Source organism: Urocitellus parryii, chromosome 11 (genome assembly GCF_045843805.1).
Source record: "Urocitellus parryii isolate mUroPar1 chromosome 11, mUroPar1.hap1, whole genome shotgun sequence".
Taxonomy (NCBI): Eukaryota; Metazoa; Chordata; class Mammalia; order Rodentia; family Sciuridae; genus Urocitellus; species Urocitellus parryii.
In genome coordinates, this window is record NC_135541.1 from 99,823,682 (window position 1) to 99,851,353 (window position 27,672).

Here is a 27,672-nt window from a genome sequence, read left to right on the forward strand (position 1 = left end):
GCAGTGTCAGTCCTTAAAGAAGTTAGCATCATCCTATCCTGGGTAGGGGGGCTGAAGGTGTTAAAGCCCAAGTGTGTTCTTAGCGCTTTATCGCGCTTCTTGTTTCTCCATGTGGGCTGATGACCATGGCTCCAAAAGCAGAGATCAGATGTGGGAGCCAGTCTGGGCTCCCAGGGCTCAGAGATGGATTATGGGTGGACGTCAAAGTAGAGGTTGATTTTGAGGATGTGGTGCTGGTTCCCCCAGGACAGCTTAAGCCTTTCTGTGTGGGCAGGCTTTGGGGGATGGCAGTAACTGTGGCCACACCAGAGGTTGCTTTCCCTGGGGTGTGCCTTGCTTTCTGTCCCTTGGTCCCCATGGTGGTGCTCTGGCTAGGGGCACTGGAGGTGTTTTGTTCTAACTGTGCCCCATGTTGCTGCCGGTTGCTTGGGGTACCTCCTCTTTTGGAGGAGATACACAAGGCCTCAAAAGCTATAATGAGTTCAGGGAGCATGTCATGGCTACCAGATCCTCTCGATGTCATTGGGACCAAAGGGTAACTAGAGGTATCCTTACTGGCTGTACTGCTTGTCCCACAAGGTGAGCTTAGGTGTTTCTGGGTGGGCAGGCTTTGAGGGATGGCAGTCAGGGTAGGAACATGAGTGTTTCCTTGCCCCTTTGTTCCCTTTTCTGTGTGTTTCCCCAGTGCCACGGTGGTACTGTGGCTAGGGGCACTGGAGGTGTTCTGTACCAACTGTGCCTCATGTTGCTGCCTGTTGCTTGGGGTACTTCCTCTTTGGGAGGAGATACACAAGGCCCCAAAAGCTGTAATGAGTTCAGGGAGCAAGTCTTGGCTCCCTGATCCTCTTGATGTCATTTGGACCAAAGAGAAACTAAAGATACCCTTTGTAGTGCTTGTCTCCTGAGGTGAGTTTTGGTGTTTCTGGGTGAGCAGGCTTTGAGGGATGGCACTCAGGGTAGAAGTTCTACTGTTTTCTTGCCCCTTTTTAACCTCTTTTGTGTTTTTCCTGGGTGCCATGGTGGTACTCTGGCTAGGGGCACTGGAGGTTTTCCGTTCCAACCTTGCCCCATGTTGCCGCCTGTTGCTTGGGGATTCTCCTCTTTGGGAGGAGCTACACCAGGCCCCAAAGGCTGACATGAGGTCAGAAAGCAAGTCTGGGCTCTCTGATCTCCTTGATGTCACAGGGGCCTTAGGGAGACTAGAGAAGCCCTTTTCAGTGGTAGTACTTGTCCCCTGAGGTGAGCTTAGGTGTTTCTGGGTGGGCAGGCTTTGAGGGATGGCACTTGGGGTAGGAACTCCACTCTTTCCTTGCTCTTTTTTACCCTCTTCTGTGTGCTTTCTGGGTGCCATGGTGGTGCTCTGGCTAGGGGCACTGGAGAGGTTCTGTTCCAAACTTGCTCCATGTTGCTGCCTGGTGCTTGGGGTTTCTCCTCTTTGGGAGGAGCTACACCAGGCCCCAAAGGCTGACATGAGGTCAGAAAGCAAGTCTGGGCTCTCTGATCTCCTTGATGTCCCAGGGACTGAAGGCAAACTATAGACACCCTTTTCAGTGGGAGTGCTTGTCCCCTGAGGTAAGCTTTGATGTTTCTGGGTGGGCAGGCTTTGAGGGATGGCACTTGGGGTAGGAACTCCACTCTTTCCTTGCCCTTTTTTACCCTTTTTTGTGTGTGTTCTGGGTGCCATGGTGGTGCTCTGGCTAGGGGCACTGGAGGTGTCATTTCCCAAACTTGCCCCATGGTGCTCTCTAGTTTTGGGGGTTTCTCTACTTTCTGAGCTTGAAATTTGCTTGCGTGATGTCCGACCCAAGGACAAGTCTCTCCTCCCATCTGCCTTTGAGGTCACTGAATGTGTCTGGGTGCTGCCACTTGGACCCACAGTGGAGTTTCTATGATTGTCAGACCCAAGGTCTAAGTAGTTTAGGCTGCCCACGGTTGTTGGGCCCACAGTCAAGGGTGGCATCGGAGCTGCCCCTGGACCTGGAGCTCCTACGTGTCCATGCTGATGACAGCTGACAAAGCTAGGGGCTCCAGGCTGGATCCCACCAGGAACCCCAGAACTGGGTGGGACGGTGGCTCCAGGGGTGAGAGGCTGCTTCCCCTGTGGAATGTGTCCTCGCACCCTTGGAGCTGGAGAGCTGGAGCTTGCTGCAGGTGAGGGCCTGTGAGTACAGTAGGGCTTTGGGCCCTGGTGAGAGGGCCGCAAGCTCCTACCCAAGGTGGAGGTAGGCACCAGATGTGGGGGCTGTGAAGGCAGAGTGCTGTTCAAGGGTGTGACCCCAAAGGGGGCCACTGGCTGTGCAGCCAAGCCTGCCAATGTGCTGAGAGAGGGCCTGGGAGGAAGGGCCAAAGCAGCAATTGGCAGGCTGGGAGAGAGCAGTCCTGTCACATTGGTGATGGGAGGATGGCTCTGGGAAGAGACAGCAGAGCTGACCCACACTGGGGTGTGGGCCACCATGGTTGTGCTGCTGGGGGATGGGGAAAGGTCTGGCTGAGGCCCACTGATGCCAGAGGCCTGGCCTCTCCCTGTGGAGAGGGGACCCCCCCATGGGCTTGTGGGGCCATGGCACAGCTGTTCCCAATGGCCTGGGTCTCACCCATCAGAAGACCGTTGATGCGCTGCAGAGCTTTCTTCTTCTCCCTGTATAGGTCCTCAGCAGTCACTGCACAGACCAGTAACAGAGGTGGTGGCAGCTTCAGAGGTTCCCCTTGGCGGCATTGCAGGAGAGGAAACTTGCGTTTCCGTGGCCTACTGGTGTCTCCCGTGGGTGAGGACTTCTTCTTGGGAAATGGGTGTCCTGCCCTGCCTTCTGCCACCTTCTCACCCTGGGCCTTCTTTGGGGGAATCCCTGGGGATGAAGAACATCCCAGGGGCAGCTCCCCGTTGGATGGGTCTGGAGCCCTCCTCTTCAGGGCTCGGAGACCTTGCGTGGAGCTGTAGGAGCTGCTGATGGGGTTTCTTTTGGGGCAGGAGCTCATGCAGATGGCCCGGGAGCTCTCAGCTCTGTCTTGGGAGCTCTAGATGCAGAGGTTACTCCACAGAGGCCTAGGCCTGGGCACAAAGGCAGCCACACAGCTATGGGTCCCCAGGGGCCTAAAAGCAGATGCTCCTCCAGTGACCTGAGGGCGCCCCCTCTGATGTTCTCTGTCTACAGGGCGCTCTGCTTGCTCAGCCACCACTTGGCCACTGTCTCCAGGGGCTGTGATCACAGTCCTCCCTGGGCAGGGTTCTTGGGCTGCTGGAAGCTGGCAAGGAGCCACTTCCTGCCCCTGCACCCTACAAGGCGGCTGTCTGAGTCTGCGGCCTGGGATGCAGGAATTCATGAAATCTGCAGTTGACAGCAGCGTCCTCCTCAGGAGACCTGGCATGCCGAGGGAGGAGGCAATAGCCAAGTCTCCCAGGAAAGATCGCAGGGTCCGCAGGACCCTGGAAAAGCACCGAGCAGGCACATTTCGCAACCGCTGAGGAGCAGTTGCAGGATGGCGGCAAGATGACCTGTGAGTGGTGCCACCAGCCCAGGGAGCCCTTAGTGGCCAACCAGTATAGGGATGTCGGCGCGGCCCATGACCGGGCTTCTGGTGGGACCCTTCTGGCAGGTCTCTGCCCCTCAGCGCCGGGGGCAGGGGTGAGGGACAACACTTGCTGTGAGAAGTCTCCATGGCAGTCTTAGCGAAGGCGCTAGTGGGTACGTAGATCGCAGAAGGCCTTCTTCCGCTGCTCACGCAGCTTCAGGCGAAATGGCTGTCAGACCTGTTGCCAGGGCCCAGCTGAGGAAGGAATGATTGGAGAACACGCGAGCACGTGAGGAAAACCGTTAATACTGGACAAGAGGCAGGCTTGCGCCAGGAACGGACGCGCGCGTGCAAATTCCGCGTGCCTGTGCAAAGTCTGCATGCACGTGCAAAGTCCAGGTGCTTGCACCAGATGCGGAAGAAATAGGCAAGGGAACTGCGTGCCTGGTGCTTGCGTGGGTCCGGGGGGACTGTTGAGTGCTGACACTGGGATGTGATTCAGATCCCGCTGGTCCACCTCCTGACCCAGTGAGGTTTCCGGATCATCTCGGAAGGGTTGTAGATGCTGGGTTTGAGGGGCAGCAGCTATGGCAAGGCCAGGGATCTCTCCCCTCAGACTGGTGCAACGACCCTGCCCCTCCCCAGAGGCAGCCAGGATGGCAGCACAGATGGGCTGAACTCCAATGGACGTGGGGGGGGGGAGGCAGTCAGAGGGCTGAGCAGGCTCTTGCTGCGGGTTGAGGGTAGCTCTTGGGGCGTGGAGCACGTGCGGACTAGGGTGATGAGCAGGTGTTTGGCTGGCAGTACCTGCACCTCTGGTACAGGGACAGGTCAGTGTCTCCTCAGGAGTGCTCTTCTCTGAAAAGGCGGGAAGTGGCATGGCCCCAATAGAAGCGCCCCCCATACCTCCAAGCTTGGAGCAGGGGGTAGCCTCCCTGGGCCTCTGAAGGGGAAAGCAATGTCATTAGATAGGCGGTGCACCAGCAGGGGAGCAAGTGGTGGTGGCATCTCCAGGATCTCGCTTGCTGGGGCTGGGCAAGGACACCTTGTCCTCCCTTGAAGGTGTGAGCTAGTGTTTGTATCTAGCCTTGCTCTGGTGAGGGTGGGCGGGGCTTAGTTTGACAGCCAGGAGCTCTTGCAATGGCAGGAATCCCTCAGCCCATGCCCTGCCCCTGAGCTGTCAGAGTTCTGTCTGCTGTCCTGCCTGGGCCTGGCCAGTCAGAAGGGGAACTGCTGGGGGGCAAGTTTCTTGGCTGAGCAGCATTTGCAGGTGGTTGCAGCTTTGGGATCATGGCCTGTGTGTCTTCCTGCACTTCCTCCGGGAACAGTGGAGGGAACAGCTGCTGAGAGTGCATTTAAGGCATCCCCCAGAGTCTGGCTGAGGGGTTCAGCAGGGCAGGCTGGGAGAGAATGCTACCCTCTGTGCACAGTCCTTTCTCTTTCTGTGGAAACCAGAAAAACCTAGCTGTGTGCTCACAAAATCGAGTTTTATTCATATTTGGGTTGCTTTCTTTGAATTTTGGTTATCAAGATTCTCCCATTTTTTGATTTATTTTTTTTAGTTGTCAACAGGCCTTTATTCATTTCTGTGCAGTGCTGAGAATTGAACCCAGTGCCTCCCACGTGCTAGGCAAGCACTCTGCAACTGAGCCACAACCCCAGCTCTCCAATTTTTTGACTGTCTTCATTGCTTAGCTGTTCTGGGGACAATACTAGGCCTCCTAGTGTTCCTACAGTGTAAGATATGTTACCTTTCACCAGTCCAATCCAACACAGACACCTACAGACCCAGAGATCCACTCAGCGTTCACTCTTTGAAGGTTCCAGTTGTCATGGGTCTTGGCTTTTCCTGGATGGAAGGGCACCCTGCCAGGGTTAGCTGTGAGGTTTCAAGCTCAAGCTTCCCATAACCCACTAAGCAGCCCTGCATGCTCCTCCATGCTCAGCTATTAAGAACTGTCCCTCCTCCTCACTGGTGGAGTTCTGGGCTTGCTTCTGAACTGGGCAAAATATCAGTGAGTGGGGACCTGGAGGAGTTAGGTTGGAGGGAGCCTCACCTGGGACTGTTGTCCCAAGTGGGTGCTCCTTGGGCCCCTTGCATTGCCCATGGCCTTTTCTGGGTCCACTGGACCTTCAGTAATCAGTGAAGGCCACTGGGTGAGGTTGTGGCAGTGCTCATCTCTCCTGGTGGGATAATTCCTGGCATGGTATCCTTCTGAACCCAGTTCCAGATGCTGCCCAGTAGGCTGCACTGGGAATCAGGGTCCTGGAAGTAATGGAATCACCTGATGGGCCAGTGCAGCACAGACTTGCAGTGGGTGACAAAGTTGGAGTTGGGTTGCCAAGAACATGGTCCTGGGGCTCAGTCTATAGGTCCTTCCTCATGCCACACAGCTGAATTGGCACTTATCTTGAACTTTCCTCTGGAGTGGCCAGAACCAGAAGCTCCTCCACTTCCCGAGTGCCATGAAATCATAGTGCTTTTGAGAAAATGGCTGGAAGATGGGTTTATGTCCCCCACCATAGGCCTCCCCACAGGCTTACAGGCTGGGAAATTCTCAGTTTCCTCTTTCTGTCACCATTTCCTGCTGCATAAGGAGGAAAAATGGACACCCTCCTAGATCTTGCCTGCCTCTGGAGTCAGGGTACTGACTGCATTGATGGACAGGGTGACCAAATGTGGGCCACACCTGAGTGGTCCTGGGGTCTGAGGTTGGCCAAACTCTTTATTTTCTACTAACAAAGTTAAACACAGTCTTTATTTCTTGTTTTACTTCTTATTAAATCAGCAATTCATGCTTGGGGTAGATCAGATAGAAACTACAGATTGCTAAGATTCCTTGGAATGTGGCCTTGGGTTTGAGTCTATGAATAGTGTTGTGTACAAGTGTTGTTCAGTCATTTAAAAGGAATACACATTGTGGTGGTCGCAAACATACACCTGTAGGATGAACTTGCGAATATACTAAGCCACATGAAGGCCTCACTGTGGTTTGTCAAGATCATCCTGATTCACAAGGACCCATCTTTCCCTCGCCTTAGAGGGAACAGAACCCAAGTCCTGGAAACTGCCTTTAAGACTCCAGATTTGTTTTGGAGAGGGTAAAATAAAAACACCAATGTTGGAGAGGACTATGATGAGTTTTATTTAAAAATTGATTTTTAAATGTGGAATCAGAATAAAGTAATACATGTATAATATAAGCATATATCATTGTTTCTAAATTATCATGTTAAATTTTATAAATATGTATTAGATCTCCTAAAAAGTTGATATCATCAGGAAAAACTCCATTTTTATCCTCTTCCTGGGAAATATTTTCTATTCCCACACTGATATTTTTTCTTAAACTTGGTTTCAGTTTTTATTTTGACACATGTGTTTGTATATTTATTTTTTTAAATCGAGGATTACTTGCATATATCATCTAATCACCTTTATTTAATTCAGTGTAATCATACACACACACACACACACACACACACACGCATGCACGCACACACATTGATCAGGTGTTATTACCATCCTTTTTCTTTATGAGGCAGCAGAAGCACAGAGAAGATACAGAATATGCCCAAGACTCCACAGTGCATTCCCTACTGAATGTTTGTGTCTACTCCAAATTTATATGTTGAAGCCCTAATACCAATGTGATGGCATGAGAAGTGGGGCCATTTGGAGGTAATCATATTTTGATAGGCCAGGGGGGCATGTCTCCCAAGATGAGATTAGTGTTCTCAGAATTTGAAAAAGAGACCAGGGCTCACTTGCTCTCCACCAGGTGAGAATACAGTGAGAAGCAGCCAGATATGAGCAAAAAGGGGGCTCTTTCCAAGAATTCAATCTATCAGTACCTTGACCATGAACTTCCCAACCTCCAAAATGGGGAGAAATAAATGTTTCTTAAACTTAGAATATTTTGTTGTAGCAGCTAAAACTGACTAGGACAGTCAGTGAAAGGACTTTGTGAATATTCAATGAAATAATGTATGCAAAGTGGTCTATGAATATAAACTATTGCATTATCACCTCCATCATCATTACCATTTTTCCTAGCCAAATGGCATAGGAGCTATTTTTCACACCTAATTCAATTCCAAAAGAAGCCACTGATATTTCTCCAGCAGAAAGAGGTTATGACTGCTCCAGATGAGTTATTACCTAGATTTTCAGGTTGTTTGTGGCCATTTTATGGATCTACATAGACCTTTGGCTGCTCTGTAAATGAGTTTTCTGGCCCATCATGAGATTTATACCCCTGTGCCATCAATACCATTCCCTTTTAAGGTGTCCATTTATGACCAGTCATTTACATCTTGAGCCATTCTGAAATCCATGTGATTTTTCTCTTCCTCAGAGGTCTATAAAAACATGAATGACAGGTGATGTCACTGAACAACAAAGATGGGAGAGGACAGCTTGAAGAGCCTGGAAAGGAGCCAGGCAATTAGAGAAAAAATAACACTAAGAGTGGAGGCGGCCAACCTCTGTCCAGAGGGCTCTGGGAAGAGCCAGCCTGATTTCCTTCTGGGACCTGCTCAGGATGGATTGTGGGTAAGATTTTGGTAAGATAAGGTAAGCCATGAACTGTGTAGAAGTAGGATGCATTGGGGGTGATGATGGAACTAGACTTGTATTTCTGCTTTACAAAATATCTCTGAATAATTAGGTAGAATTCCCTGAGATTCAGTTTTCTCATGCAGCAAATGAGCCTAGTAAATGAACCTTCTCCACAATGATAAGGTGAAGATGTCATGAGGTTATATTTGCAAAGCAGTTACAAACTATGGAACCAAACTAGGTGCTGTTCAAGAGATGAATTAATAAAGATAATGTAATACATATACATAATGGAATATTACTCATCCTTGAAGAATGAAATTATGGCATTTATTAGTAAATAAATGAAGCTAGAGAATATTATGCTAAGCGAAATAAGCCAATCCCAAAGAACAAAATGCCTAATGTTTTTCTGTGATATGTGGAGGCTAATGCACAATAAGGAAGTGGAGCTAGGAAAAAAAAAAGACATACTTTGGATTAGACAAAGGAGAATGAAAGGGGAGAGGGGTATGAAGGGAGGAAGAAGAGCAGAATGAATTGCAAATTATTACTCTCTGTGCATATATTGTAAAGGTGACATTGCAATAAATTACTGAGTTGATTTTAAAGCAGGAGATGGAAACTTTATTCACCAGCGGATAGTACAGATCCACCATCCAAGGGATAGGTAGGCTGCAAGTCTATACCCTTCAACCCCCACCCAGGGTGTGAGTACACCTTTTGTAGTCCAAAACCACATTAAAGAATAAGTGGCTGTTTGTATAATTCAAAACCACAAACAAATGTCATGAAATCTAAAATCATAAGCAGAATGAAAAACACATTTTTAGTGACAACACAAAGTAATTTTAAATTCTTTTTATTTATCAATTTAGGAAAACACTTTTAATGTTTAAATATGTTACCCTATAAAATTTAGGAGTCAAGAGTACTTGATGTTATATTTAGCAGTTAACATTTTAACTTTGTAAGCCAATTAAATGTCTCTAACAAATTCTATATATGTTAAATAAAATTCACTAATTTTTAAAATCAAAAATATCAGAGAAGTGCACTGAACAGTATCAGTTTTTTTTTTCAGTTGAGGAAAAATCCTAGAAACAATGGATATTAGATATTTTATAGACATTCACATTTTTTCAACAACTGTTTGATGACCTAGAAACAAAACTGCATTGGTAACTTTAAAAACAATGTTACTACTTCTTGTTGTTGTTTGTTCACCCAGCATGGACAAAAACGTCATGTACATGGTATAGAATGGTTACTAATATCTAGATAATCAATCTTTGACAGAACACACTGTCCAAAAAAAATGGGAACCAAAAAGAAAACACTTCTACATTGTATAAGAATTGCCATTTTGTGTTGCCAAACATGCTATGCTAAGCAACTGTTGATGGATAGAGGTGGAGATTTCCCTGGGAGAAGCATTTCTTACATGATGTGGAGTCTCAGGGCAAAATGGAGTCTGATTGGTTATTATCCATATAGCATGGCCCATTACAATATAATTACATGACCAGAATAATTCTATAGCATGTGCAACCAGAAGAATGAGAATTTGTACTCCATTTACGTATGATGTGTCAAAATGCATTCCACTTTCACATATAACTAATTAGAACAAATAAAAGTAAATGTTCTTGGGCACACTAAAAACAAGCAACAACAACAACAACAAAATAACAACTAAAGATATTTTCACAGGATATTTAAGTGACCATGGACTCTATATGCTGTGCCTATGGGCCAGAAGGATTACTTAACCCTCCTTCTAGAGAATCCACTGTCCTGTCTGTACAGGAAGGGGAGGCTTGGTATGCAAGTTGCTAGAGAGATTTTATCTACAGCTGTTAAGCCAAGGGCTGCAAGAAGTGTCTAATCCTGCAGAATTAGTAGAATCACTGAAAATTGAGTAAAAACTTACTGCCAGTGTCTATTCTCTACACCAGTCACTGGTATACACTGTGGTCCATCAGAGTGCCATGTGTGGCACTGATAGCATTTTATGTTATTGGTAGACTTCTTTATTTTCTAACTTTTGAAATAATATATATAAAATCACTAAATCAAGAGAGTTAAAATTCTTATTACCTAATGTATTACCTATAATGAAAATGACAAAATCAGAAGGTGTCTCTGATTAATTAAACCTTAGTAAGAACCATTAAAACAGCAGTAGCAGCAATGTACATGCAAGGGCACATCCAAAACAAATGGCTACTTAAACAGGTCGTGTTTTAACTCCAGATTTGCAAGCCTGATGTTTTAATTTTGAGGTCTGGAAGGAAAAAAATCAAATTTTGGCCTCCTCATGATTGATTCTACTTCAGATAGGCCAACTCTTTCGTCAGGTTCTCAGTCAGCATCTCCAGTTCAGCTCTGACTAGGGTCAGCCCATCTGGCACCTTTTGCAGGACATTGATGTCAGCCAGGTCATTCTTCTATCTGAAATGTAGTTTAGAAATGCAATACACTGATTTGGACAAGGACACTGTCATCTTCAGGGCTATCTGATGCACAAATCTATGTGACTCTTTTCAAATAGCAGCACTGTAGTGTGTGATATGCGTTCTTGCTTTTGTAACTCCCTTCCTTCTCTCCATGCCTTCCTTTTTTCAGTATCACGATTAATTTTTTAGTTGGAAGGAAGGAAAGAGAAAAATCATGAGATGATGCTTTTTTACCAGCAATGAATCCCACTAGCACTGTGCATCCCAGGAAGGGATTCCACTTTGGCTAGCTGTTGTGGCCTTAAAAATAGGAGCCCCTATATTTGTGCAGTTTCTAATGGTGTCCTAAAAGCAATTGAAAATTAAATAATATTCTTTTGCTGAATTTTCTTCATGATTTATTCAATTTAAAACATTGGTACTTCTTCATTATATTTTTCCAAGATTTTATAGGTTAAAGGCCATCATCATTGCAACTTCCTGTGTGAAAATTCTGTAATCCAAAAAGTTTGTATTCCTTATGTCAGGAAGTATGAGATATGGAGGAGGAGATGAAAATATAAAAACAAGTGGCTGGATAAAATTTCAGTTGTATGTGCATCAGGAAAACAATTTTTGCACTTAACCCCTTATCAGATACATTATTAGTTCATTTGAATGCATTGAAAATTAAAGTTTAGGGCATTGGTAGAGTTATGTTGAATTGTAAGTCATTAAAACTATAGTGATCCATAGACTTAAGAGTAAGCAACTTATTTTAACAATGTGTAATGTGAATTGTGTTTGAGTCTAAATACTTTTTGGAGTGATCATCCTATTTCCATTTATCCAAACACCAAATATAAGGAGAATGTCAACTTCAGAAGATTCAAAATATGTACTATCAATGGAGGCAGGAAAATAGGGAATAAGAGGACATGGAAGGAAAGGTAAATTATCACCTGTCTATTCCACTCACTTCATTCTGAATCCCATGCAGGCTATTTTGCCTTTCCAATCTGCAAGATGAGCAAGGCATTGCCAATCCTGGCAGAAAGGATCTGGCAAAATAAAGGAAGTCATAGATAACAAAATTCTAATATGCAAGTAGTTTACAAATGTATTTTTGACACAAAATTTAAGTGGTAATGTTAAATGCTGTTTCACTAAGAATTACAAAAAAAAGAAATAGGGGGAAAAAAAGAAGTGGTGTTAAAACTATAAGCCAACGATGCAAAGCAAGGGATTATGGTAAAGCCCTACTTTCATTGTGGGTTCTGAAAACAACCCTTTAAGATAAGTAGTATTATTCTCATTTTATAGAAGAAACTGAGATTCAGAGAATTCACCCAGTTAACATTTGGCAGAAGGAGAGTTCAAAGTCCTGGCTGCATGATGCAAATGGCAGTAACTGAAGAGGCTGTGTACAATCCTAGGTAAGACTTTATTATACTTTAGCTTTTTCAATTAGTCCTTTCCTGCATGCTACTCTATTGGTCAATGTTTCTACCCTTCCTTAATGTTACTTCATTTCTTCCCTTCTATTGATATGTTTTATTTCCTATTGTGGTTTCACACAACTGAATTATGGAACTAAAATGTTAAGTCTAAATTTATCCATCACCTCTTTTTTTCCCAGTAACTGAACAACCTTAAAATGTTTTAATTCTCTAAACTTTTACTGTGTAAATGTTATTATAGTATTATAGATCTATCTTTCTGAGTTTTCTTTGAACACACACATATCAATTTTTTTTTAGAGAGAGAGAATTTTTTTAACATTTATTTATTTTTTCTTAGTTCTCGGCGGGCACAGCATCTTCGTTTGTATGTGGTGCTGAGGATCGAACCCGGGCCACACGCACGCTAGGCGAGCGCGCTACCGCTTGAGCCACATCCCCAGCCCCTACACATATCAATTTTAAAATAGGACTTTACCTTGTTTTAACATACCCTAGCAGTTACTCATTCCTTATGAAATCAAGGCTTTCAGTGTATGCCCTATGTATTCATGTAAGCATGTTTGTAATTCAGACACCCTTGATGATAGCTTAGCTGGGAATCAAATTCTACTTTGCTTACTTTGGCACAGTTTAAGGATACAATAGAATTTATTCTGGTTTCTACTACTGGTATTGAATAATAAATAATACATTTATGATTTGTTTTTATAAACATATCATTCTTCCAATTGTTGTAAATTTTCTTGTTCCTAGTATTCTTTTTTTAAATGTCTTTTAAAAAATATTTTTAGACACTGATGGACCTTTATTTTATTCATTTTATTTACATGTGGTGCTGAGGATCGAACCAAGTGCCTCACACATGCTAGGCAAGCGTTCTACCACTGAGCCACAACCCCAGCCCCCTAGTATTCTTAAATCTATAATATGCCTAAGTGAAGAATTATTTTCATTGATCTTAGTTAAATTATGATTTTCAAACATCTCAGAGTCTGTTTTTGATTATTATTCCCAACCACATTTTTTCTAAGGAAAATTCTATTTGATATACAGCAAGATCTTATTTTGTCCTATAATTTGCTGAACATTTACTTTCTTCCCTTCCATATCTTTATGGCTCTCAACTAAACCATGGATATTTTCATGTATTTTCTAATTAAACATGTTCTTTGGGTTTAAACTGCTCTTTGGTACTTCCTCCAATTTTCCTTTATTTTTGTGAAGTTTACCATTGTTAAATATCAAAATCTAAATTGACCTTTTAATTCAACATTCTTAGTTTCTTTTATTATGACTTTTATTCCATTAATAATTTTCCCCTTTAAGCATACTTTACTATGGAATGTTTACACCATTTCATTCTGTAAAATTTTTGAATGTCTGATCCTGATGTCATTTGCCTGCTGATTCTCACTCATGGTGGATTATTTCCTTACATTAAAAAATTATAAGTAACTGCTCTGATATATTCATGGATATTAGAGCTGACAGTGTAAGAATAACTCTGTATTTTGTGGCTTATCCAATGTTCATATTACTTTATAATGCATCATTTGTCCATGCTTTTAAGGATAAGTGGCGTAAGAGAATCTTTTTTTATATTGTCCCTTTTAAAAACAGTAAATCATTTTTAAAAACAGAAAACCTCTTCAGGCTATTCAATAATTAAACATTTTGATAGGGCATAATTCATATTTGATTTGTGTTGACTCCAACCTGGCAACAAACACATAACTTGCTACTTTCATATTCACACTTGAAGGGGCTTTAGGGGCACACTAAAATTAACCTTGATTTAGTCACAGACACAAATATTTGATTAAGAAACTTAATCACAATTTCTAAATCCAAATGAACAGTTCCTGGTCAAGGGTGAGAAACATATAGATCAAATTAATTGTCAAGGATCAGAAAATTCTTCTAAGTTGAAGTTATTGGAATTAAGTGATTTTGCCAAGGTGAACTGAGAATGTTATAGATTCAGATGCAAAACTAAAACCATCATACTATTGCTAACTGGTTATCACCATGTCAATCACAGTTCCTGGAGATGGATATCTGTGGGCTCTCTCTCACCCAGTGAGGAGGTCCATGGTACAGGGTAGAGGAGTGTGTGGCTGTACAGTCGCTAATAAAGACCTTCAGAGACCAAGCAGGAAGCGGGTCTGATTTTATTGCACAGTTACCATGTATATAAACTTAGGCAATAGCTAAGCAGACTATAGGCAGCCACCAGTACAATTTCTGTCCAACTGTCCTGGCATCGACAATCAAGGAGGGGCCATGGACCAAGTGCTGGTACTGAAACATGTGGCCTCATGCCTAGGGCTGTGCCTATGGGGTGAATGGTATGCTACTCACACGCCTAGCACAGAGGAGTGCTTTGCCTCTCAGACACCCTTAAGGTATGCCATGTATGCAGTACTCCATGCACTTATCCTCACAGATTTCCATGTTCATGATCGTTTTTAACAACAACAAAAAAGCTGGTGTGTGTTTGTTTTTTTTCACCACAATGAAAGTTAGCTTGATAATTTAAAAATTAGGATGTTTACTCAATCACCTTAGAATCATTCAGGGTGCTAGAACATCAAATACTTAGAAAGTATTTAAAAGCCTGTGGCCAGTAGCCACATACCCATACAGCACCGTTTACAGTCTTAGTTGCATTTACACAAGTAGGGCAATAAAAAGGGAGGAGTCTCTTCTGAGGCACCCATATCCTAGGTGAAGGGACCCTTCCTCTCAACATCAAGACCACTCCTGCTATCCCTGCTGGGCAGCAGGCTCCACAAACAGATGAGGTCAAGGAGACAGCTGGGATGGAGCCCCAGCCCAGAGACTTAAAAAACTCCAGGATCAAAGGAGTGATACCTGCAAACCATGGACACTGTGTTCTTGAATATCTGTGAATCTCTAAGGCTGAGGAGCACTCCACACAGCACTCTATGAAATAAAATAGGAAAAATTAGATACAAGTCAACTGGTTTTGATTTCTTAATTGTAGCAATAATTGATCTTTCCAAGGACCTTCAAATAAAGATTACTTATAAGGAGCACATCTCTTTGTTAACTGTTATTCCTACATAGTCTTAATGCATCAGCCCTAACTTTATAGATAGATAGAGAGATAGATAGATAGTTACAGATATAGATATATAGATATATAGATATAGTTATAGACATAGATATAGATAGATAGATAATAGATATAGATATATGTAGATACATATGTATATGTATTATATATTTATATTATACATATATTATAGACAAACACACATATATATGCACATCTCAACAAGTAATATAGATGTAGAAAATAAGTATAATTGCTATTAACATTTTTTCAAGAGAGAAAATTATTAATCAATTTTTAATTGATTTAGGCTTCCTATATTGTTTATTCAATAACTAAATACTGGGTTTCATCCCTAATATCAAAATCTTATATAAATACAATGTACGTGTACATACACAAATCCACACATAATTTCTGTTGGATGGATATACTCATTTGTTTATCTGTATATTAGTTGATAAACAGAAGTTTAATTGCTTTGAAAGCAAAGGAAAAACACAGGGGACTCTTGTCCCAGAGGCTGTGATTCTGCACATCAGGGGGAACAGAGGGTTTTTAATGATGTGATTTCAGGTGTGCCCGATCTTCTTCACTTGTTAATCTGGGATATAATCATTTTTTTAAGTCTTCTGCTGCCATACCTAACTCTGAATTTCTTCACTCCCATGGTGGGTGTGTGCTCAAGAATAGATAACTGGATGGGGACAAAAAGTAATCCTGTTTCCCCCCAGGTTGGGGATGGGGAGAAGGGGATAAAAAAAAGCTGTCAATTTTATTTTTTTTATTGGTTGTTCACAACATTACAAAGCTCTTGACATATCATATTTCATACATTAGATTCAAGTGGGTTATGAACTCCCATTTTTACCCCAAATACAGATTGCAGAATCACATCGGTTACACATCCACATTTTTACATAATGCCATATTAGTAACTGTTGTATTCTGCTACCTTTCCTATCCTCTACTATCCCCCCTCCCCTCCCCTCCCATCTTCTCTCTCTACCACATCTACTGTAATTCATTTCTCTCCTTGTTTATTATCCCATTCCCCTCACAACCTCTTATATGTAATTTTGTATAACAATGAAGGTCTCCCTCCATTTCCATGCAATTTCCCTTTTCTCTCCCTTTCCCTCCCACCTCATGTCTCTGTTTAATGTTATTCTTCCTCCTCTTCCTCCCTGCTCTGTTCTTAGTTACTCTCATTATATCAAAGAAGACATTTGGTATTTGTTTTTAGGGATTGGCTAGCTTTACTAAGCATAATCTGCTCTAGTGCCATCCATTTCCCTGCAAATTCCATGATTTTGTCATTTTTTAGTGCTGCGTAATACTTCATGGTGTATAAATGCCACATTTTTTTATCCATTCATCTATTGAAGGGCATCTGGGTTAGTTCCACAGTCTAGCAATTGTGAATTGTGCTGCTATGAACATCGATGTGGCTTCAACACACCTCTCTCACCATTGGACAGATCCTCTAAACAAAAGTTGAATAAAGAAACTATAGAACTCAATATCACAATCAATAACCTAGACTTAACTGACATATATAGAATATATCAACCATCATCAAGTGGATATACTTTTTTCTCAGCAGCACATGGATCCTTCTCAAAAATAGACCATATATTATGCCATAGGGCAACCCTCAGTAAATATAAAGGGGTGGAGATAATACCATGCATTTTATCTGATCATAATGGAATGAAACTGGAAATCAATGATAAAAGAAGGAAGGAAAAATCCTACATCACATGGAAAATGAACAATTTTCAATGATCAATGGGTTACAGAAGACATAAAGAAGGAAATCAAAAAATTCTCAGAGATAAATGAAAATACAGACACAACTTATCAGAATCTATGGGACACAATGAAAAATGCCAATTTTAAAATAAGACTCTGTGGCAGATCATCATGCTGGGGTTTTTCGGGTTAATTTTTTTTAATTTAATTTATACTTAACTGAACTTTAGTTGTTCATGATGGGCAGGTGGTGTTATTTCAAAGGGCATCACTTTTATACCAGTTCAAATAGAGCAACTTTCTAAAAATAATATATTAAATCTGTAGGACACTATGTTTTCCACTTTATACAAATTTATAGTTGTTGAAATCATTTTTATTCCTGTCACTGGGACCAATTTGTTTCAAATTCATCTGCTTCAGAGTTCTAGAAACTGGGAAGTCAACTGAAAGGACTATTTGTCTCAGAGTAGGGGAGTTGACCACCTGGGAGGATAAGGAGGTGTTCAGTGTGGTGGAAATGTGGTAAGCGACACTCCTGAGTGAGGGAGCAAAAAGTCCAGAGGGGGAATAAGCAGGGTCTGTGGGAATCTGGCATGCCCAGGGCAGAAAGGTATAAGACAGGTGGGAAGGGAGATGGAGCTGGAAAGAGAAGCAGGATCACATGGGGGGAGGTCCCATGGGAACTGATGATGCCAAAAAAAACACTTCTTGAAGAAACAAAACAGAGATGGTAGGAGCCAAAGGAGGAGGTTTGGACCACTTGGTTCTTCTGAGATGTTTTGTTCCCTGACAACTAGGTAAGATATTTATAGAGGGTAGGGCTGTCCAATGCTCACTGTCCTCCCTGCCCCACTCCCCACTGGAAAATGGCTCCCTAACAACTGAAAACACAAGTAGAAGCCCCTGAGGGTGTAAGGGCCCTTTCCTGGAGGCTGCCCTGTGAGTTCATCACACAAAGTTGGGGACAAACGATTCTATGGTGGACCAGTCTTTCATGGAAGACAATATGCTCATGAGATGTCACAAGATGGAGTCCTTTATTCCATCAACCACTCTACAAGCACCAGCCATAGCATCCTGAGGCTCAGAACCCAAAGACCTCATCTTTAGAGAACATTGGGACTGGGGCCTTCTGGGGACTCCCAGTGGTGGGCAGAGTAGTAGGTGGGTTCACTCTTTCAAGAGCTATAGGCCTGGTAACCAGAGTGAACCTTATGGATTTGCAAAAGGAGGATCTGGGCCTTCCAGGCCATAAGTACACCCAGACTTTGAGTGTGGAGGACAAACTTTCAGGGAAGACCCTTTGCATGCATGGGGTGGTGGCTGTCTGAATGCAGTGCTATTAGTTAAGAGACAGACTCCTCTAGGAAACTAAGGACTCCTCGAAGGCAGAGACCATGTTCTGCCCAAGCAGAAAAGATACAATTGAGGTCCTTGCCCTTCATGAGGCTTCTCAGTCTGAAGGACTGCATGGGGCCTGGACTAGAGCCAGAAGGCCTGACTTGAGTCTGGGAAGGTCATGGCCCCTCTACACCTAGTGTTCCTTATCTGTAAAAGGCTAATGGGGTCTCTTATGTGCCCTGCAAATATAGCTTTGACTGAATCAGGAAATTATTATGCATGTCTTCGAGAAGGGTGGGAAGGAATGAGAGGAAGAATGAGCCAAATCCAGGAGAGGAATGAGAAACTGTTCAGGTCCCAATCTGGAGCTGTCAGTCAGCTTGCCTCTTTCTTTTTTTTCCTGCCTCAGTGTGGGTCCCATGGTTCTTCAGATTGTTGGGGCTCTGCACCATGATAACTGGTGGCTGCATCCTCTTACTACACTGGAGGAAGAACCTGCAGAGGAGGCAGCGTGCCCAGCAGTGGGTGGAGGTGATGAGAGCTGCCACCTTCAGTTACAGCCCACTGCTGTACTGGGTCAACAGACGATGCAGACATGGCATGACTGCAGCGATCAGAATAGGCCCTCCTCAGGCTGTTGCCAATATTGACATTCAACTCCAAATTCCGGATCTTCCATCAGAGCCGCACCTCCATGAAGACAGGCGTCATGCCTTCAGAGGCAGCAGCCCCCAGGCAGAAGCCCCCGTTCCCCTGCAGCCTGCTCTGGTGGTCCCACAGCAGCCCTCACCTAACGGGATGCCAGAGTGACAGACCCCATCCCCCTTCCCAATTGTCTTTTGGGAGATCCCCTCTGCCCCAACCCTCTGCAGCCTGAACTTTTCTCCCATACTGGAGCATTCTGCCTCCTACCCCTTTCTTGAGGGTCCTGAAAGCCATGTCCACTTCTATTCCCTTTCCACACTGACCCAATGGGTGAACTGACCCAATGTGTAGACTTTTGCTTGAGGATTGTAGCCTCCTCTCACTGAAAGTGAGAGTTTCAGGTGCCAGGTATTAGAAAAAGGAGTCAATGTCAAGTATGTGATCTTGACACACAGGTAAGAGACCATTTAGAAGTTAATTAGTAAAGTTTTTGAAATTTCAGAGTCATTTGCATCTAATTTGCCAGGAGAAAGGCAATGTCCTTCCCCAAGTGTGATGGTGGCACAAGTCTCACCAATACAATGAGAACTGGAGGCTGGCTCTGAAGAGACACATTGAGCCAATATTTGTGGATGAGCAAAATTCCCTCCAACAAGTATTCAATGTGTTCAAGACCCTGGGCTAGGTCCCCAAAGGCACTGCTGTTTTGCAGGATGGGAAGTAAACTTGCCACAAGAGTAACAGTGCCTGAGGGTACACAGCCATGCCAGTCCACAGTGACTATGCCACTTACCAAACAAGTCATCATGAGGTCAGTGAATCTCACCACATTATGTTCTGACTTGGTGATACCTATGATGTATCAATTCTTAGCTGATTGTTTCTCTACATTATTTCTAACAGAACAACACTGCAAAATGGCTATTATGATTTTTCTTTTACTGATGAGACAGATTCCAAGGGCATATGCTATTTTCTTCTTTTTTGTTATTTTCTCTGAGCCTCTTCTCCCATTTACATCTGCCTGGCATTACACTTTCTGGTCTTTCCACCCCATGGTATCCCTTCCCTAATCATGTCTTCTTAAAACATCCTTGGTGAATGGATGCTTCACTGTGTATGGATTGTCATCAGCTTGGTCTACAGATTTGCTTACTGAAAGGGCTGGTGGTAACCACCTAATATTACATGGAGTAACACATCCAAAGCATGTATCTTAAGATATCCATGACTACACGAAAGTTGTATGTAAGTGGGTTTTTAGAGATGTCCCTTCCTGAGATTGTTACAGAAAGACATGAAAGCCTGTGCTCTCCCATAAGGTAGCTATGAATCTTTATGCATGTAATAGATTTTGGAGAGTCCCACACCATTGCTGCTACTGAGAAATTGTGGAAATAGATCATGTAGGTATGACCAGTCCATTCTACTAGTGTCAGGTAACCTAGTGGAGACTCAGGTGAGGTCTGACTTCCACCTTAAATCTTCTTTGATTTCTGTTTTTGGCAGAAGAAAGATGGTCCAAATTTAGGTATCCAAGCTAGGAGAGACAGTGCAGCTCATCAGTGCTCTCACAATCAAACCTGAGAGCAACAGGTCTCCAGAGACTGCAGACAAAGGTGAGCACTGGGCTGGCTTCTGAATATTTCACAAAGACTTCATCAGTTTGCTTGCTCCCACATAGGGAGTGGGAAAGGTGTTTCAGCAGCACTGATGGAACCAAGTGAGGGTTGCCTAAGCACAACAAGATGAGGCTGATGAACTTTGCTTCCTTTTAGAAACATAAGACAACATAATGGGTAAAGATCTGAAAAGACAACTGACAAGAAAGATATGAGATGGCAAAGAAGCAAAGAAATGATTCTTAGCATCACCTGTCATGAGGAAAGCACAAACTAAGACCCCAAAGTGCACTGCACACCTTCTAAGCTGCTAAGGTCTTTACTAAGTGTACTATCAACCATGAGGATGATGAGCAGCCACAGGTACTCTTGTGCATTGCTGGTAGAGCACACAACAGCTCACCACTATCAAAAAACTGACTATTTTCCCCAAAATTAGACATGGTGTCACCACCATGTTCCTAAAAATATAGACAACTGCCTCAAAAATGTATATCTAGGTCACAGCATGAAATTACATACAGTAGTTCTATTCACAATGCCCAGTACCTTAAGCAATCAGGATGCACTTCAATGGGTGAACAAACAGCATAACTGCTATGAATCCATGCCATGGAGGCCCTGGTGTCTCTGAGCTCCCCCAGGTCTCTACTCTAGTCTGGACTCTGAACTGCCCTGACCTTTGCACACCTCACAGAGGGAAAAGTGAATTCTGAGTAGAAACACCTGTATATGCAGCTGATAAACTCAGGCTCAGTATGCAGTTGTTGCCTATGGAAAGAGATTTAAAAGTTTTGGATGTGGATGGTAAACTCAGAAAAATGCAAGCACAACAACCCAGGCCTGCATCTTTGTCCATAGGAGCTTCCTGGGGAACAACAGACAAACATGGAGGCAACTCCAGGATCCCCACAGAACCACATCTAGGGGAGAACCTGGAGGTGACTGCCATTAGGGCCTCTGTGACCCACCTCTGATTAGCTTAGAGGACATTATGCTACAGCTTCATACCCCCATCCCAACTTTTAATTTCATCTCTTTCCACAGGTTGCAAATGCATCCTGAGTTTGGATTCTGTTGATTGATTAGCTTGTTTAGTGTTGCAGAGAGAGCTGTGCCACTACCTAGTCCTAATGCACAACCTCTGAAATTCACTGTTCTAGTTATTCAACATACATTTGCATATTTTAGCTAAAATAGAGCCCATCATCCCATGTTTTGATCGAAAAGGATGGTGCTATGGTTTGAATATTTTCCACCCATATTTTATGTCCCCAAAGCCCTGGAGCCCAGAAAGTCCAAGGCTGAACAAACCACCCCTTATATTCTCTTTCAGCTCCCCTCTTGCCATCCACACTTTGGAACAGACAAAATATCTCTTTTAATCTCAGCAGGGAGAGTCCCTCAGGAATGTACAGTAGATGATACTCCACTTGGTCATGGTGTCTCACCTATGCCCACTGGGCCCAGCTGGCCCTTCAAGGGAGTGAGCACAGAACAAGCTGGGAGCCACACCCATAAGAGTGGTGCAAGACAAAGTCAGATGGGTGGAAGGGAAGGGGGCTGGCTGTCAGTATACTGAGAGTAGACACCTTTCCCCATAGGGGCTGAGCACAGAGACTAAGGAGAGAACTCCTGCCTCCATCCAGATGACCTCTGGACACTGCACAGTTACCCCTTCCCAGGAGGTCCTTTCCTACCTAGTCAAGGGTCAGCTGCAGGCACTTTAGTCCATTTTCCTCAAAATGGACATGATGAAGTCAGATGATGAAGTTCCAGGGTTCTGGAAATTTCAGGACAGAACCCACTGCCTGTCCAGCATAGGAAGCAAAAGGACCTTGAGGTCATCACTCAGTCCCTGTCTCTAATTGACCAGCTCCTCACAGGCTTCACCCTACTAAAACTCTAGACCCTCCCATCTTCAGGAAAGGCCACAGGCTGAGGCTGGGATGAGCCCAGGGTTCTGAATGTTTCCTGAAAGGGCTGAGAGCTGCCACACCCTATAGCAGCCTAAAACACAGTAGTCACTCCCTCTGCCCTGACTCTGGGAGAGACTTCCTGGTGGGGTCACAGGGGCCCAGTGCAGCTGTGGAAAGCAGGCAGAGAGCTTTCCCCCAACTCCACACACCCTGCTGAACTCAGGGAACCTTGGAGGCCAGGACTAGTGCCCTCCTCTTCCTCCAGGCTTGAGGATTACCTGGGGCATGCCAGGACATAGGTGAGAAGTGTGATGGCCTCCCAGAGGCTGGACTCTGAGGCTCCTTGTAGGGTGTTGACACAGTTCTGGGTCAGCTGTGGTCTCAGAAAACAGGTTTAGCACTCACTCCAGGGCAAGTAGAGATCCTGTCTCCAAATAGTCACATTCTGAGCTACTGAGTTAGGATTTCAACATATGCACTGTGAGCCTGGAGTTAGCCCATCACACAGATTGGGCTCATTCCTCTCCAAACACTGGGCCACTGTGAGAAGTTACATGATCCAAGCCATGTGAAAACTGCTTAATCTATATCAAAATGGTAAGGCCATTTTGAATTATGCCAATACTGTGAGAAGATTTTAATCAATACCAATCCAATAAGGCAAATTGAATCTATACCAAACCAGTAAGGCCACTTTAATCAATACAAATCTGGTAAGGCAACTTTAATCTATAATTGAATCTATAATCCTGTGAGGACTTTTTACTCAACACCAGTCCTGGGAGGATAATCCCATTGACAGGAGTCCTTTCATCAAGACAATGTGGGGAGGACATTTCCCCTGTACGTGGTTGAACTGTTCTGCTCTAACTTCTCAGGATAATACCAACATATGTCCAATTACTATGTGATAATTAGGAATAAAATTACTTTTATAAGTTAAATAAAAAAACTCAGGATGTTAAGAAAAAGACAAACTTGGGATGGGGTAGTGGCTCAGTGGTAGAGCGCTTGCCTAGCATGCATGAGGCACTGGGTTCGATCATCAACATCACATTTAAAAAAAAGTTAAATAAACAAAATAAATGTATTGTGTCCATCTGCAACTAAAGATCTGGGAAGGAAAAACAGACTTAAGGGAAAACAATCCTCCCCAAAATAGGAAAGAGAATCTCAGATAGCAGCAGTGGACTTGACTGCTGCCACCCTCTGAAAACTAAGTCAGAGTTACCTGTCTTCTACACTGTCAGCAGCTACACAGATGGTCCCTAAGCAAAGGAGACAGGACTGCCCACACCCTGGCTAGCTCATAGCTGGCAAGGTTGCTGTGCTTAGCCAGGCCTGCCTATGAAACCTCCTCTCCAAGCATTTTTTTTCCTGGTCCAAAGGGCAGGCTGGGTGGGGCTCCTTTCACAGGGAGTACTCAGGGACCCCATATTCTAATGCAATGGTTGTGCTTTGCAAAGAGTGGGTCTCTCTGATTTGCTATAGTCCACAATGTGGAATAATCCTCCTCCTCCTCCTCCTCCTCCTCCTCCTCCTCCTCCTCCTCCTCCTCCTCCTCCTCCTCTTTCTCCTCCTTCACTCCTCCTCCTTTTTTATCTTCTTTCACTTTCTCTTACTGTTCCTCCTCCTTCTCTTCTGTTCCTTCTATCCTATGACTTTTTACCTTTCTTTCCTCCTCTTCCTTGTCTTCTTCCCCTGCCTCCTCCTTTCCCTCCACCTCATTCATTTTCTCTTACAAGTGAAATAAGAGGAAGAATCCATTGTGCTTTATTTCTATGACTGTGGACACCAGACATTACCCTGGGATTTCTTCTGCCAGTTCACCTCTTTTTTGACCTCTTGTTGCTTCCCTAAGGAGCTGTGCCAGGAACACTAATGAAACTGGCATTGAGAAGTTCTGAAGGTCAGGAGCTACATGGGTTGTTAGAATGTGCTGGATCTTAGTGCAGGATCCTGGAGAGAGACCCCTGGTCTATGGTGGCTGCTTTCATTAAAGCTCTGATTACCTTACTTCATCCTCACACCCCAACCCCCAAGATGATAATTCAAGGAGAAGAAAAGGAAATGGAGAAGCACAGACTTAGGCACCCTGGTAATCCATAAATGTCCACTTCTAATAATTCTGAAGTTTGAGCTGAAATTCAGGGGCCTTTGAAGCTTCTCCATTCCTTCAGGGCTTCTTGGTCGAAAGATCAAAGGATGGCACTGTAATCCTGCAGCTTCTTTTAGTCATGCTCCTAGAATCCCAACATACCTTTTATCTCTGTTCCAGTCTTGGGAAAAGGTAGAGCCCCTAAGAAATTGTCCTGCCCTGGGTGGGCTAATCTCTGGATCCCCTCCCCAGTTTTCAGTTCCACATTAATATTTCTGGTATGTTTTGGGATCAAATTATGCTAAATCCAAGGAGGCACTTTACCATCTTCAAGTACTTTACCATCTTCAGGTTCACATATTGAAATGTAAACACTGTCATCAGGTAGCCCTGTGTCCCAGACATAGTATCTCTGAAATTCCAAGTCCTGCATGGTTGGGGGAAGGGTGAGATAAAACTTCTGCAAGGACCGTGTTGGAGGTCTTGTTCACAGTTGGGAGTTTCCTGAAGGTCTGGAGTCAGGGTCTCCTTGTTCATAGTGATGTAGGCCTGTACTAGTCTGACTGGGGACTTTTAGGTTCTCAACATTCCTACCTGTGGTCTCTTTCTCAACTGTTCTAAACTAGGGATTGAGAAGCTATAATGGAGGGAACTCAGTTTGGAAGTGTTGAGAAGTTTGGAGAGTTCTGCTTCTGATAGGTAGGAACCATAAAGAACCCATACATTCGGTCTTTAAACTGTTGTCTGAGAGCCTGTCCTTCTTCCCCAGGATGATTCAATGGAAAGGGAGCTCCCGGATCTGCGAGCCCAAGTATCTAAACAGGAAAAGCTCCTTGAGAGCACGGCTGAGCGTCTGAGGACTGCCAACCAGCAGGAGAACATGGAGCAGTTCATTGTCAGCCAGCGTAGGTGCCCCTGAGCTGTGGAGCAGCAGAGAAATGGGGTGGTCTTGCAGATGCCCCACTTGTGCTGCAGATGAACAGTGACCACAGAGGCACTGGAATGTTGGGAGGGGAGAGTCTGATGCACTGGGCCCAAACCTCCTGTGCCATGAGATATTGTGGGTGCAGAGGGAGGGGAGGAAGGGGTCAGCAAGTGGCCATGATAGAGGGGTGAGAAGAAAATGCTCTAGAAATGCATGCCCAGCAAGTAGGGTCCAGTTAGTAATTCCTGCTTGCGGGGGGGGCTCTTTTGTTGTTTCAGTGAGTGACCCTGACCTCCTTTGACCTTCAAGGAGATATCTGGTCCACTACACAGGTCTTACCTCCTGCATAGCCTCCTCCTAAGATTCCATCCCTTCACCCTCCTGCCCCCTCAGCTCCCTCCTCTGCCCTTGCTCTCCCCTTGTCACCATCTCTCCTCTTTAGCCCAATTTTCTCTCCTTGATGTCAGTCAAGCAAGGAGCCAGGAGAAATGCAGTTCAGTTGGTCCTTGAGGGAAGAAACTTTCAAAGTCTGTCTGTGAGTTAGTTGTTTACCAAGAGATCTTGAGGCCATTTATGCATTCTGGACTTTCCTGAACTACTTTATGAAAACCAAATAAGGCATAACATTATAAATTGACTTTAATGCACAAAATTAGGTTAAGAACAGCAGTTTTGTTTTGACATCTCATTTTCTTTAAAAAAATAAAGGTAGATCCACTTGGTCTCCTTGATATAAAAGAAAAGTTAATAAAAACTGAACATTAAGGGAAAATTTTTAAAAATATATATACCAGATATCCTCTACATTTACATAAATGCTGTGCTAATAATTCCCTAGAAATCTTTTGAAGAAAAACTTGATGCGTTTTTTTTTTAAATCAGAAATTAAACCTTTAAACTTAGATGGTAAACATCAGAGCAGTTGAGCCTTCTAGGAATGTTCCTATATTGTACCCTGAGAGCCTTGATAGCCATAGTGTGATCAAGGATGGGCCAAGTTTTAGGGCGCTCTTGTTTTCTAATTCCCTTTGGTTCTTCTCTGAGGATTGCTTTCTTTCCTGAGCCTCTTTAGCACAACTCTTAGAGGATTACCCTGTACAGCCTCCTCCTGTCCCTGCCAAGTTAACCCTGCAGCCTCCAGTTCCTGCTGGCTCCCTGCAGTGTGCAGGCCACCCTCTCTTCTTCCTGATGTCTGGTCTCTAAGTCCATGCTTGTCATTAACTGGTTGTATGACTTTGGCTGGCCCCTTTGTCTCTGTGAGCTACTACCCCTCTTCTGCTAAAGGTGAGCCTAGACTCAGATGATCTCTGAGGTCCCTGCCAATTTGACTTCTTCTTAAGAAAACTTTAAAAAAACTGAGACACACACTTAACAGGGGAACTTTCCCCAATATGTCCTCTTCAATACAGGCTGTTTCTACATGTGCATGTTTCATGCTTCATCCTTCTTTCCCTGGAAGATGACAAAGGCCTTTGTTTCCCTTCAGACCACATAACTTGTAGCATGAACTGTTTAATAAAAGGAAAGTAGTAGGATCTGGCCATACGGCATGCAGTAGGGCTGTGGCTGGGGCACTAGGGATTTGGGTGCACAGGGAGGCTTATCCTCTAAGCTGGAACCTGGAATCTTCTCCAGACCCAGTGCATCCACTTGGCTCACCCTCTTAACCACCTCCCACCATGTTTCTGCCTTCCTGCATGCTTTGCCCTTATTCCAGCCTCTGGGTTTCATCAGCAGTGTCTGACAGTTCCATCTGAAAAGGATTCTTTTATGTTTGCTTGCAGGTGAAATCCTTAAGGGCCCTGCTGTGTGTTCCAGCCTTAAGATCCTTGCCTTCCAGGAGCCACACAAGAATCAAAGCCACCACAGGTCCCTTACACATGAGGAAGCCTAGGCCTACCCGCTTCCCCACATCTGAACAACTGTCTATCTGCTAAGGAGCATCTGGGCCATATTCCTTCAAAGCTGGTGCAGGTCTGAAGAGGTGATCAGAGATGTCTCCTACTAGCCTAGGCAGAAAGGCAGAATGACTCCCTGGAAGTGATGGAACACCAGTAGTCAAATAGCACCAGGCCCAGCTCTAGGCAAAGTGCACCTAAGAGTGCATAGTAAACCCTGTGACACTGCTTCTGAGCTGCCTCAGTGGCACAGCATCTGCCACAGCACAGTTCTCACCTCAGCAGCTCTCCTCAGAAGATCAGCTTGGGGGAAATGGTTGCCTCCTACACAGGGGTCATGTGGTCCCAATGTGGAGCTCCTTGGCAGTTCTAGAAGCACCCTAGTGAGCAGCAGGGCACTTCTGGACAGTGTCAG

The 27,672-nt window shown here is 44.2% G+C and overlaps 1 pseudogene; it reads left to right on the forward strand.

Moving 5' to 3' along the window:
- Positions 1-3,655: 3,655 nt before the first annotated feature.
- Positions 3,656-27,253, forward strand: LOC113176024 (testis-expressed protein 38-like; annotated as a pseudogene).
- The last annotated feature ends 419 nt before the right edge of the window (positions 27,254-27,672 follow it).